The sequence below is a fragment of the Cynocephalus volans genome, chromosome 8 (genome assembly GCF_027409185.1).
Source record: "Cynocephalus volans isolate mCynVol1 chromosome 8, mCynVol1.pri, whole genome shotgun sequence".
Taxonomy (NCBI): Eukaryota; Metazoa; Chordata; class Mammalia; order Dermoptera; family Cynocephalidae; genus Cynocephalus; species Cynocephalus volans.
This window is the reverse complement of record NC_084467.1, coordinates 126,145,906-126,163,915: the sequence shown is the minus strand read 5'-3', so window position 1 is coordinate 126,163,915 and position 18,010 is coordinate 126,145,906. Positions and strand designations below refer to the sequence as shown.

General features: G+C 38.5%; 1 protein-coding gene across 1 annotated transcript in view; it reads left to right on the top strand.

Moving 5' to 3' along the window:
* Positions 1-18,010, top strand: part of NME7 (NME/NM23 family member 7) — a 220,727-nt gene that overhangs the window by 201,531 nt on the left and 1,186 nt on the right. The gene's annotated exons all lie outside the window — the stretch shown is intronic.

The window sequence follows — 18,010 nt, the reverse complement described above, 5'->3', positions numbered from 1 at the left end:
GGGACCAAGGGCCTCAGCCATGCCCCCCCCAACACCTGCAGCCAGTCCAGTGGTGACCACGGAGCTGCCACAGGAAGCGCCCCAGGCTCTCCTGACCCAGGACAGTGGGGGCCTAGGGCCTCGGCCACATCTCCCCAACCCCTATAACCAGCCCAGTGATGACCACCAAGCCACAGCAAGAAGGGCCTTGGGTTCCCGAGCTGGGGTGGTGGGGGGCAAGGGCTTTTGCCACACCCTCCTGACATCTGCACCCAGTCCGGCGATGACCAAGCCACCACTGGATGCCCCCTGGTCTCCCCTGTGGGAATGAGGGGGGTGCCACAATCCCACCCCTCCTCCTTCCCCCTCCTTTCTTCCCATTTCCTTCCCCTTTCCCCTGTCCCCCTCCCTCCCAACTGCTCTGCAACAATATCCTAGAATGTAAAAAATAATATTAATAAAATTACATTTTCTTAAAAAAAAAAATTGTTTACCATCATCACCATCCTTTTGTTTTAAAAAGACATTTAATCACCAATAGCATTTAATCATAGAATAATTGACTCTCCAATTGAATAAATTCACCTTTACTCAAATCTTGTTTATTGCTATGACATGGTAAGGGCATGATGGCAGAAGCAGTCTGGTCCAGGTATAGGCAGAACATAGTGGCATTTTATGTAGATAGTTTTAAAACAATGATAGAATCCATTAGAAGTTTGTCTGCTTTTTACCATCCTCATGCACAGGCAGTTCCAAATGACGTCTTGAGAAAATACTGCCCCCTCCTTAGGGTGCACCACTATTGGCAACCATTGGTCCACCACTGCTTTATTTCCCTGGTTTTTCACATTTTGGCATAAAGTGGTGAAATGTTATCCTAGACCAACGCCACCTGCGAAATGGTGGTCCAGAGCCTCTGGGATAAGTTACACATGATTATGGAGTCTTTGGATTCTTAATTTTATACAAACCTGATACTACGGAAAGCATATACAAGTATCATTTTTCATAGATCAAAGAGGAATGTAAACTATGTGAGATTTCTTTAGTTTCAAGAGTGGTACTTTTATCTATGTTAAAGAAAATTGCATGAAATTTTTAAAACACATATATAAAAAACAAAGAACAAAAACCTTTTTAATTGTTTGGAGATACAGAGTCTTCATTAAAACCTATGCCACCTAAACCCAAATATTATTATCATAGTTATGAATATTAAAATTTATTTAGCTATGACCAATCTAACAAATAAAGGTAGAACATTCCAATTTTCTAACTCAAAGTGAAAAGCCAGGAATTTTTTTATAACATTGATTCCTTCAACATATAATATGAAGAATTAAAAATTAATTTTATCTTCTTAATCCATGACTAAATTTAACTACAATGAGTGTGTGTGTTTTATTTAAATTTCATTCATTCATTGATAAGAACATACAATCATTTCACTAGATGCTATTTTGAGGATACAAGTATAAAGTCCCAGTCTTTAAAGAATGGAGCGTTTAGATGGGAAAACAAAATAAATTCACATGTAAAGTTAAATTGTAATATAAAATTAAACACTGGTCTAAGAGAATGTTGCAAGATGGTGAGTATATGATAAAGTGTCAGAAACAGACTGAAGGGATCAGAGAAATTTCATTAATGAAATGGCGCTTGAAAAGGGCCTTGAAGAATAAGGCAGATTTTTATATACAGAGAGGAGAGAATATGGCAGGCTAGTTTAAGGAGACGTTGAGTCACCCAAATCTGGCTGAAATGGATCGTTCCTTTAGTGTATGGGAGTTAAATTTAGAAATGTAAATTAGAGCTAGATTATGGAGACTTCAGAAGGCTTCTTTTTGATGATGATAATGAACATTAGGATAGTGGTGATAAAAACAATAAATGCAATTTACTGAGCAATATATACCAGGCACTATGCTAAATGGCTTACCTGCATTACCTAAAAATCCTATTGGGTAGCTCCTACTATCCCTGTTTTATATATGAGAGTGATGCCTCCATAGGTGAAATGAGTTGGTCAAGATTACACCATAAAAAAGTGGCAGAGGGCTGAAGTCCACATCCAAGTCTTTTAAAGTTCAAAACCTGTGCTTTTATCCAGTAAGCTAGATCAGGGGTGGCAAAAAGGTTTCAATTCAAGTGCCAATTCTTGATTTATTGATAAGATTCTAAGACCACAACCAAACAGAAATTCCTTCCTTCTTCTCTCCTTCCCTCCCTCCCCCATACCCTCCCTTCCCTACCTACCTACCAGCCAGTTATGACTGAGAACATGGTATTTCTGTTTCTTTGTCTGGCTTATTTCACTTAACATAATTTTCTCCAGACTCATCCATGTTGCTGCAGATGGCAGAATTTCATTCCATTTTTGGCTGAGTAGTACTCTACTGTGTATGTATACCACATTTTCTTTATCCAGTCATCTATCAATGGACACTTAGGTTGGTTCCATATTTTGGCTGTTGTAAATACAGCTGCAGGGAATGTGGTAGTGCAGGTATCCCTTTGACATGATGATTTCCATTCCTTTGGATATATACCCAGTAGTGGGATTGCTGGATCATATGGTAGCTCTATCTGTAGTTGTTTGAGAAACCTCCAAACTGTTTTCCATAATGGCTGTGCTAATTTACAGTCCCACAAACAGTATAGAAGAGTTCCCCTTTCCCCACATCCTCACCAGCATTTGTTATTCTCGGTCCTTTTAATATGGCCAGTCTAACCGGGGCGAGATGAAATCTCAGTGTGGTTTTGATTTGTACTTCTCCAGTGACTGGTGATGCTGAGCATTTTTTCATGTACCTGTTGGCCATTTGTATGTCTTCCTTTGAAAAGTGTCTGTTCAACTCCTTTGCCCATTTTTTAATCAGATTTTTTTTTTTTCTGTATAGTTGTTTGAGTTCTTTATGTATTCTGGATATTAATCCCTTGTCGGATGTATGATTTGCAAATATTTTCTCCCATTCCGTAGGTTGTCTTTCCACTCTGTTGATTGTTTCCTTTGCTGGGCAGAAGCTTTTTAGTTTGATGGAATCCCATTTTTTTTTTTCCTTTGTTGCTTGTGCTTTGGGGTCTTATAGACAAGCAAAACTTCCCTTTGCCTACTATTTATTAAAAACAAATAAAATCAAGATGTTTTTTCATCCCTACTGAATAATGCTTGTCTCTATTTTGTAGGACTTTACCATGACAATCTTCAGTAATACTGACATTAATTTAAATGAATATGGTCAATCCTTGATCTTTTACCATAAGGGAGAAATTAAGGGGTTAGGAAGGGCACTTGAAATCCAGAGTTACCAGCAACCATTTGTCTGTTGATTGCAAGCTGTTCACCAGCATACATCTTACCTTTTGACAAGTATCCAAGTGTCTCTTAGACTCTTAAATTTGTTTCTTTCATAGATCACAAAAGTATTTGTTATGGGCTTAAAAGAAATGTCATAATTGAATGAAGGTGATTAAGAATCGCAAGGGCACCCAAAGTTATAAACTAGAAAGAAGTTAAAAGACTGACTCATGCCAGAACTATATAATCTAAATTCAGTAAGATTATATTATAGCCAAATACAGTCCTTTAGCAATAGACAGAAATATGTAATTAAAATATTAACCTCTCTGAGTTAAATATTATTTAAAACTAACAAATAAATATGCTCACTAGTACTCTTATTTCTAATAATCCTCCTAAGGTTGAACTAACTTCCAGAATAGCATTGGTATAGAGACTGCTGTGCATATGGGTGTCCTGCAAAAGAGAACATCTGAGAAAAGGTACCAAGCACAGCACATGTTTGGGCACATGACTTTGATCCAGATATCAAGTAAGGGAGACAAAGTTCCCTTCTTCATCTGAGATATTTGTGTCTCTTCACCTGATATATCTTGATATGGCTTTCATATTACCAACCACCAAGGCTATCCAATCCCTTTATTATTGTGGCTCTGAAAGAATGCGGAAGAAGATGAAACCATCCACTCATTGTTGTTTGCATTCTGCAGTTTGACCCTGATCTATTATCTGTAGTCTACAAACTGTTCATATTGTAGCCAGTGACTAAGCATTTTCTGAGGTAATAAGTAACCCTCATGTGACTGATTAAAAGTCCTTAGAGAGGACTTAGGAGCCTAAAACACTGTTGACCTAATCAAATTTATCTTTTTCATTCATAATGTGATACTTCCACTTTGGTTTCAGAGTGAAAATTATTAAACTACTGTTCTTTGTCCATTAGATAAGTTATGGATATTTCTGTTTTAATAAGAAGAAACAGAGGAGTAGTATAACAGAAGAAAAATATTAGGCCCAATATTTTCATGTACAAATGTATTGAGAAAGTTTTGCAGGTTATATAAAGTTTTTAAAGAAACTTGAAAGGAGTCTTCAAATGTCAAATACCTCCACTATCATGTAGATGCCAATATTGTATAAGCATTCTCTGTGAGGTAACGGTGAATGAAATTGTAACAGTTCCTATTTTCAGCCCTCTTTTAACTTGAACTTTGATTTAGCCACAAAGGTAGCAATTAGACATCTTGAAAGTATCTTATTCATAGCAAAGTCACACTTTCTTTTCTTGATTTATGTATAGATGAAATCCAAACTACTGTAGTTACTATTTTTAAATTTCATATTGGACAAATGTTTACTTGATATAGTTAGTAACTTGATACCGTCACGTTTGTGGCTAATTATAAAAGATAGCTCTGGTATGAAATGTATTTATATTGACTCCTTTATAGCATCTGCTTGTGTTTGTACTTTTACATATTACAGTGGCAATATTAACTAGCTTGTAGGGAGTCCTTACTATGTGTCAAGCTTTGTTCTAAGTGTTTTATATGCATTAATTTATGTAACTCTTATACAAACCCAATGAAGTAAATATGATCACCCTATTTACAGATGACTAACTGAAACACAGAAGAGTTAAGCAACTTTCCCAGTCATACATCTAGAATATAGCAGAATAAAGACTTGAACCCAGGCAGTCTGGGTCCAGAATTTATACTCTCTAACGTCACTGCTTTCTGTATAATCTTGAATGTAGTGAGCATTACTTCTGTAGAGTTCATGATAGAATCTAGGGGAGCAAGATAGAAAAATTGAATGTGGGAGAAGATATTATGGGGTATTGGGCCAGAATATTTGGCCTCCCTCAAAAATAATTAGAATGATTGGATAGTTACTTATGTTTTCTTCTCACTAAGTTATATTTTTATTCACAAACTTGTCACCCTCAGTTTTAAATGAAAAATATAAAATTATTTATCTCAAGTGTCTCAATTGTCAGGCTGCTACAGGAGGCCTTTGAGCTCTTTAAGGAGATGAGGGAAAATGGGAGTCCCTGGAATCCCAAAGGATTATGCTGATTTCACTGTGCTTACCCATAAAAGGGGCACAATCAATGTTTGTTGAATGACTGAGTGAATAATTCTCCTGTCCCATTTTAATGGTAATGTGTCCTATGACTAACAAAATCACAAGTACTTTCTCCTCTTTATTCCCACTGTTCCTGTACATACTTCTGTTAAGGCATTAGGCAAATTGTAAAATAATTATTTGTTTCTGTGTTGTTCTCCCTTCATTGTTAGCTCCTTGAGGTAAGGGGACATGCCTTACCTTTGAATCCCAAGAATCTAGCATCTGCTTATCAATAACTTGATTATTGACAAATATGGCTGTGAAAGGAAAGGAAGGAGTGAGGCAGGCAGGCAGACATAGAGCTGGTATCATTGTACATCTATTTTACATTTAGTAAGAAGTCATTGGGTTTAATTATTTCAGACTTTTGAATTATATCTGAAGGTGATATTTCTTGGATTGGAGACTGCTTCTGTGATTTAGCCCCTGGGAAGAGGCCAATGGGAATCAAACAGTGTGTGCAGTCTAGTGTATGCCCCTAGGTACACCACCCAATTTTACTGCATAATTATGTCATCCTCCAAAGGGCTTTGGCTGTACTCTTGGTTAGTTTATCTGTAATTTTTTATAAAAACATTCATTTTTGCTTAATTTATAGAAAATGCCTATGTGAGCGGCTCCAAATCACTGCAACATCCGAATTTCCATCTCACGGTATAGATATAGACTAGGAAGTCTGTCTTGGAAATTATTTCTGGTTCTTTGAAAAACAACAGATATTTTTATTACTTGAGACAAATGTGCAGTGTTGGCCCCCTCACCACCACCCCAATAATAAATGCTGTATCTCGCCAATTCCTACTCCCCTTTTCTCTCAGGCCTGCCATGCTCTCATATTTCACATTTTAGGTCATATCTCTTACATTATGCATTAGGTAGCCACAATTGTGCTGGATACTGTTTTTATTTCTAGGGGGCGTTAAAAAATCCATTTTCCTTAAAAATTCTATTTTTTGCTTTTAAATTCAGGTCAAAATATATAGAGACTTCCTTCTTTGTTGCAAGCATACTCTTGTTTGGTGGTTTTGTTGCCTCTGTCATTTTATATACAGAACACAGTCTGCTCCATCAGTGATCTCTGTTATTACCATAGCGGTCTGAGCAGGGGTAAGGGCTGGAATGAGGCTACATATGGATTCTCAGCAGGTAGCTTAAAAAATTGTTCCTCAATGGAAGCTTCTGATAATGCTTCTGCCCCCGCCTCCACCCCACCTCCCACTGTGCTGTTGTAACTGGCCTTATGAGGACAAATGAGTCTGGCATAAGAGAGAAGAATGCCAGAGTAAGTTAAACAGAAATGTGTGAATTGGCCATTTCACTGGATTTTATCCAGTCACACTGTAAAAATCCATTATGCATTATGCTTAGTCTGTTGTATAATGAATGATATTCCTTCTAATGATAAATACGGGTCCCTTTTGGCATCAGTCTTAGAATTACAAATAGCCTAATCTGCTGGGTAAATGAATTACAACTTCAGGTTTAAAACAGCAAAAATAATTTCTTTGCTTGGAATATCAGTGTACATAGCTTTCTGTACAAAGTTCTCCCCTTTGCCTGTTACACAGTAACTTTCTGGTTACTGCACACTCACCATCTAAGAGTTCAGATCTGCTGCTTACTATTCATAGGGCAAAGAGAGTTGTAAAACATTACACAACAGTAGCACACAGCATAGTTTTGAACCTTACCATAAGGTCATTGTAATGATACATTTTCTGAGTATTGCCTTCAAATTATTTTAATAAAGACTCCATTTTCTGTTGGTTATATGATGATTTTCTGTAATAGAAACCCATACTGGTATTGATATCTTAGGCTAAGGTATTTTTTTAGTCATTTTACTAGGGGTAAAATAACTTCATTGTGTGTTCTGCTGTTTTAACAGCCTTTATTGATAATTACACATTGCAAGTATTCAGTGTATTTACTGGTATCCCAGTTTGTCTTCTCATTTGAGGGATATTATCTATGCATTTTTACCATTCTTGTGTTCCTTCTCAGGTTAACATACATTTATTGAAGGCCTGTTTGTGCCATTCACTGTTCCGGGCACTGGAAGGAGGTAAATAAGACACAGTCCTATTCTCAAAGAATTTAACATTCTCTAGGAAGGGCTGTCATGGAAATAGGTAATTTTGACATCAGGAAGTAAACGCTAAGAGGCTAATCCTCACTGGGTATCATTGAAGCCCCTATGAGGTACCCATTTTCCAGTACGGAAGTCAAGTGAGGCTCCTGGAAGGTAAGAGATCTGCTCCAAGCATTGGGGGACATGTTAAGAAAGAAAAAATGTGGAATGGCACATCAGGAAGAGGAAGTAGTGTGTATGATGGGAAACTACGAAGTGTCTTTGACATATTAGAGTTTAAAATAACAGAGAATGGCAGATGAGCACGGAAAGGTAGCTAAGGCTCAAGTCATGTGATTGTTTTATTTCCTATTTAGGAATTTGAAATTTATTCATAGAGTTAGTCCATGGACTGGCTCCCTGAAATTGTTTATAGAATGTTGCAAATATATTCATTTTCTTGGGAAAAAGATCCATAGCTTTTATTAGATCTCAAAATAATCCACAATCCAAAAATTAAGAATATTTTCAGTGAAAAGTTTTAAGTGAATGACCATACTATTTGCTAATTAGAATAAAGCATTACCATTTCCATATTTCATATCACAAGAAATTTGATGAACAGAACTATGTCAGTTCAATAAACTACAGTTGCAAGGAAGACATCTATAGCCAAAACAAAACCATAAATTCATTCATTGAGCATTTCATTAAACATTGACTATATACTAGGCACTGGGGTAGGCACTGAGGAGACAGTAGTGAACAAGAGACACGTCCCTGTTCTGAGCTCATGGTATAATGAGGAAGGCAAACATTAATCAGATCATCACAAAAAAAAAAAAAAAAAAATGATGAGCAAGTACAAACTGATTAGTGCTGTGTAGCAAAAGGTAGGATGAGATGTAACAGGGAACCTGGTGTAGATGGAGAATTAGGGAAGGTTTTCTTGAGCAAATGACATTTGAACTGAGATAGGAAGAAATGAGGAAGTATCAGGTAGGGGAAGAAGCTAATAGGACTCCAGGCAGAGAGAACAGCATGTGCTAAAGCACTAATGCAGGGCAGTGCTTGGTGCCTTTTAGGAAAGAAAAGAAGGAACATAATGTGCAATGGGGAGAATAGCATGAGATGACCCTGGAGAAATGGAGGCTGAGCCATGCAGGGCTCTCTGGGCTATTTTTAAAATTTTGGATCTTTATCCTAAAAACAACAGGAGGCAATTGGTGGGGAGAACAGGCACTGATGTGATCAGGTTTATGGTTAACATGTGTAAAGTGGACTGAACGGGGACAAGTTGGAAAAGATTTATTAAATAATAGTGTAACTAAGAATACATTGATACCATTTACTTTAATTTACAGGTTGTTATCAATTCATAAAATGTGTCTGCTTTAGTCTCTCCATGTGGCAAATGATGAGACTGAACTTGTGGTTCTGCAAGTTCACACTTCCCCACAAATGAGCTGAGAAATTGATCCTCTGAGGCCTAGAGGCAGCAGCTCCAATCCTGAACTGCTTCTTGTGTTGGCTCCAGTGTGCCATACAAGAATTAATATTTTCTAGGTGTGCCCTGAGGTGACAGAGGTTGAGAAGCCCTGCTGTAAGCCCCTTTTCTGCACTAACATTTCATGATTCTAAGTTTTGAGGAAGTCAAATTCTAATCCAATCCCCTTGTTTTTACCAATGAGAAGAATATGGCCCAAAGAAGGAAAGCAGCTCTACATACATCACAGAGCTGGGTGTATAGAACATTGGACTCCTAACCAGTAAACCTGGGTTTTTCTAATAAGCACTACTATCTCTATAACCTTTATAATCAGTATAATTGATTATTATTATAATTATCAGGATTGTAGGTGCTTCTTTTTCTTTCCTCTAATTATAAATAGAAGTACATTTTATTCTTCCCTGATGACTGGTAAAAATGTATTGCTCTAAGTTATCAAGCATCTTTTTACTAAAACTTGAAGATTGAAAACTGAGAAATGAATCCCCAGGAAAACAAGACTTCTTATGTTATTCTGGCTAAGGTGAAAATATTGCAAGACCAGCATTTCTCTTTCTTTCTTTCTTTCTTTCTTTCTTTCTTTCTTTCTTTCTTTCTTTCTTTCTTTCTTTCTTTCTTTCTTTCTTTCTTTCTTTCTTTCTTTCTCTTTCTTTCTTTCTTTCTCTCTCTCTTTCTTTCTTTCTCTTTCTTTCTCTCTCTCTCTCTCTCTCTCTTTCTTTCTTTCTTTCAAATTTTATCATTACACAATGTAAACATTTTTTGTGGCCCTTTACCAATTACTCCCTGAATTTCTATTTCTAAGTCAGTCTAAAGTTTGTAAGCATACAGAAGTGATGAGTAGAAGTTAGTTGAGCTAGCAATTTTTACTTGATTTGAACCTGAGTTCAAAGGTAAGTCAAAAATTTAAAGTTGAATTTGAGTCTTCCAGTCAAGATGGTAGAATAGATGGTCCCCAGCATCAATCACTCCCACAAATCAACCAATTTACAACTATAAAAAAGCAACAGTAGCCAAGCTGGGGCCACTAGAGCTCAGGGGAAGAGGAGGAGAGACCTACAGAGTGCATGATGGCAGGAGAAGCCACAATGAGAGAACGAAAAAACTACTCCGACCATTTTGTGCCACAGCCACTTTAACGCTGGAGCTGCTGAGCACATGGAGCAGGAGCTGGCAAAAGCCTCAGCTGTGCCCTCCAAATGAAGTTGCTTGGAGGTGGCAGGGGAGAAGAGGGCCTTGGTGGCCCCCAGGAGAGCAAGACCACTAATAAGGTTCCCATGGACCCACATAGGAGCGAGGAGCCATGACAACTGAAAAAAAGGAGCCATTCAGAGGCTGGTGAGTCATCACAAGGGACTGGCGCATGTCCTGTCCCATGGGAAGTGTTTGCAGCACAGGCGGTGGAGGAGACAGGCCCACCAAGGAAACACTGGGGCACAGCACGGACAGCTGACCGGCACCCGAGTCAGCAAAGGACCACTCAGAGGAGACTGGTCAGGAATATAGAATTGCATGGGGTGCAGTTTGATGAAAAGACTCAGGCCCAGACCAGAGTTTTTACACAACCCAGGTGCACCAGGTCTCTGGAGAGCCAGAAGTACCTATAAAGTCAATCATTAAAACCTGAGCTGCACAAAAATCCTTCCCCAGAGAATCAGGAGCAAAGCAGCAATTTAGCTCAACCACAGAGCTTAAGTACTGATCCCCACAGGAAGTTCCCTCATTTTAGAAGTAAGCAAAGGATAAAAAATTAGTTCTGGCCCCACCTGGGGTCCTGAGGTCTGGATCTGGGGACCAGACCCCCCTTCTCACAACCAGGCACACCACCAGTGCCTTGGGGCCCACCTGGGATCCAGAGGCATGCAGCCAGGGACCGCCCCCCCCCACAACTAAGCACACCACCTGCACCAAGCAGCATGCCGAAAACATCACCTCCATGTGCGTGGCCCACCACAGCCATCACAGTAACCACGACTGCTGTGAAAGTGGCTAGATGCCACAACCACCACGCAGATGGTCCACCAGCCACTGGAGTACATTGGCACAAGGAGAGTCACCAGCAGAGACCAAAGAAAAGAAGAGGATGTCTCTCTCCACAAAGCCCATTCCAGCGTGACAGAAGAAGCATCTGCTCTATGTAATACTGGCGGACCTGAACACACCTCTCAGCATTGGACAGATCATCTATGCAACAAATCAACAGAGTAACTGTTACTCTTTCAGAGGGAGAGAAGAAATCTAGGGTTATCAGAAGAGGGTGGGGGGAGGGAGAGGGGGATAGGGAGAGACTGGACAAGGGGCATAAAGAATAAGTAATTTGTAACAATATATATGCTAGTAATATTGATTTGATTAACATATGTCAACATTGAACCCTAAAAATATGTATAATCAAATATGATTCAATAAAAATTTAAATAAATAAATAAATAATGAAATAAAATTTTTAAAAAAAGAAAATCCAACAAAGCTTGTATGGACAGCAACTTAAAAAAATAAAATTAAATAAATAAATAATTTTTTAAAAAATAAAGTTGAATTTGAATTTTACTATTCCAAATGGGCTTTCCTTAGCCTTCACTAAAATCTAAAGTATGAAAGAGGTCGAGGAGTATAGTGATTCTGGGCACAAGCTCTGGAGTCAGGTGATCTGAGTTCAAATCCTTGGCTTCTCTATCTACCAACTTTGTGACTTAGGAAAGACTTTTTTCCCCCACTTGCAAAATAGAAATGATTACATTTCACAGTAATGATTAAATGAGGCAACATATGAAGTAACGTTCTCTTCCTCACTGTTTGCTCTTACAATTTCTTTTCAGATTTTGTGAAAAGTTCATCTCAGCTATTCCCTTCACTAACTGATAAGCTTTGATTATATATTCCCTCAGCTTTCATGTGATCTAATTTAAGAGCTTTTTTAATTTTTCTCATCTTTCCTTATAAAAAATGGTGTCCCGTTTCTAAATAATTTTAGTTGCTATTTTCTAATTCTACTGTTTTCATCTTGGAGCTTATCTAACTGAACTATGTATGAAGTGTAGGATTAAGAATTTCCCAAGAAACAAGATATCCTGTGGTTTGTTTTTCTTTTAAAGGGTGCTGTAATTCCTTGGGGCTTCATTTCCAGTATCCTTTATGAGGACACTCAGCACTGATGGCCCCTCCGTCAGCAGTTGCCCCTTAGGCCCAAGCTTTTAGGGAACCACCAGGATACACTCCAAGATCCCTTTCCTGAGTCACTGTTTATTATTCATAGAACTCCTGCTGTAAGTTTGCTTTGATTTCTTTCCTTGTAAATACTCAAGATGACTCTGTTAAAGTTTACTGTCTACTTTTGTATCCACATTCCCCATTTTATCTTATGAGTCCTTATCCATCTCCTTGGCACATTATTCATGGTAAGGGCCTCCAAAATACTGCGGAGGGTAATAAAAGCCAAATTACGTGGGGGATTTCATCTTTTCCTTGACATCACATGGGTTAAGTTCCAGCCCTGACTTCTGGGGCACCTACTTTGACTAACTAGGGCAATGGTTTGCAACCCCAGTGGACATCAGAAGTATCTGTGGAGCTATTTAAAAATGAGAATGTAGGGCTGGCCAGTTTGCTCATTTGGTTAGAGCTTAGCCTTATAATCCCAAAGTCACAGGTTTGGTTCCCTGTTCTGGCCAGCCACCAAAAAATAAAATAAAACAAATGGAAATGTCCAGGACCTATCCAAGACCTAGTGAATTAGACTCTCCAGGAATGAGGCCCAAGCATATGTTTTTTAAAAGCCATAAAGATCACTAATCTCAAGAATTGGTCATTATATCTACATTTCCTTTTATTTGAAGTCATTTTTTTATAACAAAGTTATACCTCAGTCAAATTCAGATTGACTAGATTTTATCTTAAAATCTATCTAGTATAATATCACATGCACACGTATTTTAATTTGTGGCTGGAACTCCAAGACAATGGGACAGATAAATTCTCTAAATGTTTGAGCACATCTGTACTCTTATTTAAAAGCAAAAAAAAAAAAACAAAAACAAACAAAAAAAAACTCCACAGGTATTTCTGATACTCAACCAATATTAAGAACCATTGAAAAATAGATACCTACAATTTCACCTCCAAAGTGTCTGATTCTATTGTCTCTGGTGGAACCTGGGCATCAGGAGAGGGAAGCGTCACTGCAGACTCTGACGCAAAGCCAGAGTGGTTAAGTTGTGCAGAGATTTCATACTAGCTCCACACTAGAAGTTCCACTGGGATAGTGGTGGGCAGACGTAGGATCACTAGGCTCATTTTTGCTAGTCACTGTACTCAGGGCAAACGGAGATTCTCTGGAAGCTTTTCTTGAGTGGACACTTGAAGCAATTACAGGAAATTTACATTTGTTTGAACTCCAATTACAGAATTTGTGGTAATTTAGATACAGTCACACGCAAATGCAGAGGCTACTCCACAGGAGATCACAAAGCCAATGTGGCATAGAGTTGAAGGATATAGGTTCAAGTCCCAGTCCTGCCAACTTAGCAAGTTCCTCATTTTATTATATGGGGAAATCATGGGATGTCTGTCTCAGGATCTGCATCTGTAACTGGAGATGATGGGCCTAGCTTTACAGAGCTGTTTTGAAAGAGATGAGATTTATATATAAAATTAGACTATACGCTATAAAGTAATATATGTAAGACAGGAGACTTCAAATTAATATTCTCAGTAGTTAAGTTTCATTACCCATTGGCATATCAACTGTATGTTAAGCTAAAATTTGCTGTTTTTTTCATCTTTGTCAAAGCCAACTCATCCTTGAAACTCAAATATTAACCCCTTTATGAAATATTTTGTGACTCCACTGGCAGTTACGTCCACTTCTATCTTAGTACGCTGTGGTGATTTTATTTGATGACATGGGTTTTCCTTGTCCCAGGCTGTGAGCTTTCTGAGGACCGGGTTGCACCCATCTTTGAATTATCCTGGATGGGATGTGCTCATTGTGTTAATTGAATGATAGGCAGAAGGAGGAGGAAAAGGAAGTAGGTATAGATGAGAACAGTTTAGGTCATTTAAGACATTTAGAGTGTAAAGGCAAAAACTTCATGAGAACAGGGACCTTGGTCTGTCTGGATACTCCCCTCTCCCAGTTCATAGTCAGATCTGGGTACTTACTAGGTGGCTCAGAGAAATTTGCAAATGATAAAATAAAGGAGAAAGGCCAGCACTAGACAAAGGTTTTGGTAGGTAGGACTTGTGCCATGTTTCATTTTCTGGAGTACAACCCCAAAGTGTCTGTTAGCCTTATATTAGTCCCTTGCTGCCCGGAGGCTCCAGCGCAGAAATATTAAAACCTCCCTAGGGCCTGATCCTCACCCACTGTCATTTTGGAACCCCTGTTCTTTATCAAAAGGAATGGGTCCATTACTGCAGGACTGTTCTATGAATCTGTTACTTGTGAATACGACCCCAAAAGCATGGGCAACCAAAGGAAAAATAAACAAATGGGATTATATCAAACTAAAAAGCTTCTGCACAGCAAAAGAAACAATTAAAAGAGTTAAAAGACAACCAACAGAGTGGGAGAAAATATTTGCAAAATATATATCTGACAAAGGATTAATATCCAGAATATATAAGGAACTCAAACAACTGTACAAGAAGAAAACAAGCAACCCAATTAAAAAATGGGCAAAAGAGCTAAATAGGCATTTCTCTAAGGAAGATATCCAAATGGCCAACAGACATATGAAAAAATGCTCAACATCACTCAGCATCCGGGAAATGCAAATCAAAACCACATTGAGATACCATCTAACCCCAGTTAGGATGGCTAAAATCCAAAAGACTATGAACAATAAATGCTGGCGAGGTTGCGGAGAAAAAGGAACTCTCATACATTGTTGGTGGGACTGCAAAATGGTGCAGCCTCTATGGAAAATGGTATGGAGGTTCCTCAAACAATTGCAGATAGATCTACCATACGACCCAGCTATCCCACTGTTGGGAATATACCCAGAGGAATGGAAATCATCAAGTCGAAGGTATACCTGTTCCCCAATGTTCATCGCAGCACTCTTTACAATAGCCAAGAGTTGGAACCAGCCCAAATGCCCATCATCAGATGAGTGGATACGGAAAATGTGGTACATCTACACAATGGAATACTACTCAGGTATAAAAATGAATGAAATACTGCCATTTGCCACAACATGGATGGACCTTGAGAGAATTATATTAAGTGAAATGAGTCAGGCACAGAAAGAGAAATACCACATGTTCTCACTTATTGGTGGGAGCTAAAAATTAATATATAAATTCACACACACACACACACACACACACACACACACACACACACACAAACCGGGGGGGGAAGAAGATATCACAACCACAATTATTTGAAGTTGATACGACAAGCAAACAGAAAGGACATTGTTGGGGGGGAGGGGGGAGGGAGAAGGGAGGGAGGTTTTGGTGATGAGGAGCAATAATCAGCCACAATGTATATCAACAAAATAAAATTAAATAAATAAATAAATAAATAAATAACCATGAACTCCTACAAGAAGGTAGAGCATTAAAGGTCACCTTTCACAGGAATGAAATGTTTGATCCCTGAAGCACTTGAACCAAAATACAGACCCAGGAATGACTATATCAGGCAGTGAGGCTAGCTGAATAGGTGGGTTTCAAATTACCCTGGGCCACCTCCTACCTGTTATAGGGCCAACACTAGAGGGAAGTATTAGAAAAGATGGCCCTCCTCGGACAAGATAGCCCTTTACAGGCTGCCTGCAAGACTCCTGATTTTACAAAATCTAAGTTTTTTAAAGGCTTTAAGGTGAGGCAAGCTGGAAAAACTGTGTTACAATTTTATGACAACATGAGTCTTTTCTTAGAATATGGAATTCATTTGTGACAAAATAAAATAGCTGGATTCTGTAGTCAGTAAGAGTCAGTACCTTAATAAGGTACTTAATCCCTCAGAACAGACTGATGCTGGAAGTCTCTCGGAGAAAAATATAGAATTAAAGCATCAACCAAGATACCTGCCTCGGTCCAACCCTCTTTGTTGCTCATTGGGCAGGAGATGGGTGCTAACTGGAACCATCAGCTGGAAGAATAACAGGCTTATTTCTCTACCCCCTGGTCATCTTTCCCAGTATAGAGTCCAGAGGACTACAGATAACACATCTAGTTAATACCAGCCTCCTCTTAAAAAAAGAAAGGAGAAAGTCATGTTTTCTCTGTTGAATTTGAAGACAAGATCTCTTTACTCACTGGATTAAAACTGTTCTTGAATGTTCCTTGTATAGTGTCCCTCTATTCACTATTCATAAGGTCCTCAGTCCTAAACTTTAAAGGTAACTTCATTCGGTTGCCCTCTAAGGGCCAAATATACACAGATATCATCCAAGTGTTATTAATTCTTTAAGAAGCCAGGAGTTTGAGCTATTTTTGAGCTTTGAAACACTCTGATAACTGGACTTTCATCTCTGATCACTGATAATGTTTTTAATTTGGAGTTGGAGTAGTTCCCTCTGGTAATAAGTGCAGTTTGAGTAGACAGGGCATGCTATTGTTCTAAAATAGACAGGTTTCAAATTAGATTTTGCCCGAACAGGTACAGAACTGAAAACTTTGGCTTCTGTTAATGTTGTACTTTCAAGCAAAGAGTCCTAAATTTTAGCCATTTATCACTTTCATGATTTTTACCATATTTAAGTACCGTCTGAAATTTTATTTACTATTTTTCTTTAAATCCATTCATACTTGAATAAATTTATTTTACTGCCATAAATGGAAAACTAGCATTACTTGTCCTTAATCAAAAGTAACAAAATAAATGAAAACAAAAGTTATAAATTCTGGCTAGATAATATAGCTTGCCAAAGGTTCTGAGCCCAAGGCCTGTCTCCCTTTACTTAAGAGGGAGAATAACCTGGGTTGAAGACATACTAGCACAACGTTGCAATTTTCCTTTAGGGAATATGATGTATTGAAAAGAGAATCCTTTTTTCTCTCTTCAGGAAGTATTTCAGTGCTTTTGATTCCTAATGGTACTCAGCCTGCCTTTGAGAGAAACTAATTCCCAGTATATTCTGTGTAAAGAATTAAGTATTCGATTGACTGGACTTGTGTGAAAACCCCTTTCCTGGAGGTAACACCCCAAGGGACGTAGATGGCACCATCCAAGAAATGTGTCATCTAATAAGAGTTGGAATACTGATAATATGAAAAAAGAAAGACATAAATGTGTAGAAGTAAGAGCGCCAGAAATATGCAAGTAATACCGGAATGTGGGCTGCAGAGGAAAGGAGATGGAGCTTTGTTCACTGGTGGAGATATCACTGGCTATTAGAGAATGCTTGGCACATAGTAAGCATTCAATAAATATCTGAGGAGTCAAAAAATACAAACCACATTCCCCAGGTTCCTAACAGCGATATGACCCTGAGGATCATGGGTAGGAAATGGTTGGCACAGCCTGGAGTGATTAAGGGAAGCAAGATTTGGAGAGAATCTTTGAAGAAGTGATAGGCAGAGGATGCGCACATACACACAATGACTCAGAACAGAAGGCACATGGTACACATGAATGTAGTGAAGTTTGTCTCACCAAGGTTGTGACCTTAGAACAGCCTCAAAAATACGTTAGAAATACAAACTACTCTCCACTCTGAATAAGTGCTCCCTTTTCCTCAGACCTAAAGCCCCCATTCCCTTTCTTATTCACAAACGGCACACATTTAAGACTCATTACACCCTGCAACATGAACTAATGTTTCAGCACTGGAGTTTTGTTCATTGGTGGAGCTATCTCTGACTGTTAGAGTGCTTGGCACATAGTGGGCAGTCAGTAAATATCTGTTGAGTCCAAGAATACAAACTGTATTCCCCAGTCTGCTAACAGTGATATGACCCCTAGGATCGTGGTTGGGAAATGGAGCCATCTTGTTACAGGAATGATACCTTCTGTATACATAAAAATGTGGATTACTTTGTGAGAAACCATTTAATGTAGGTG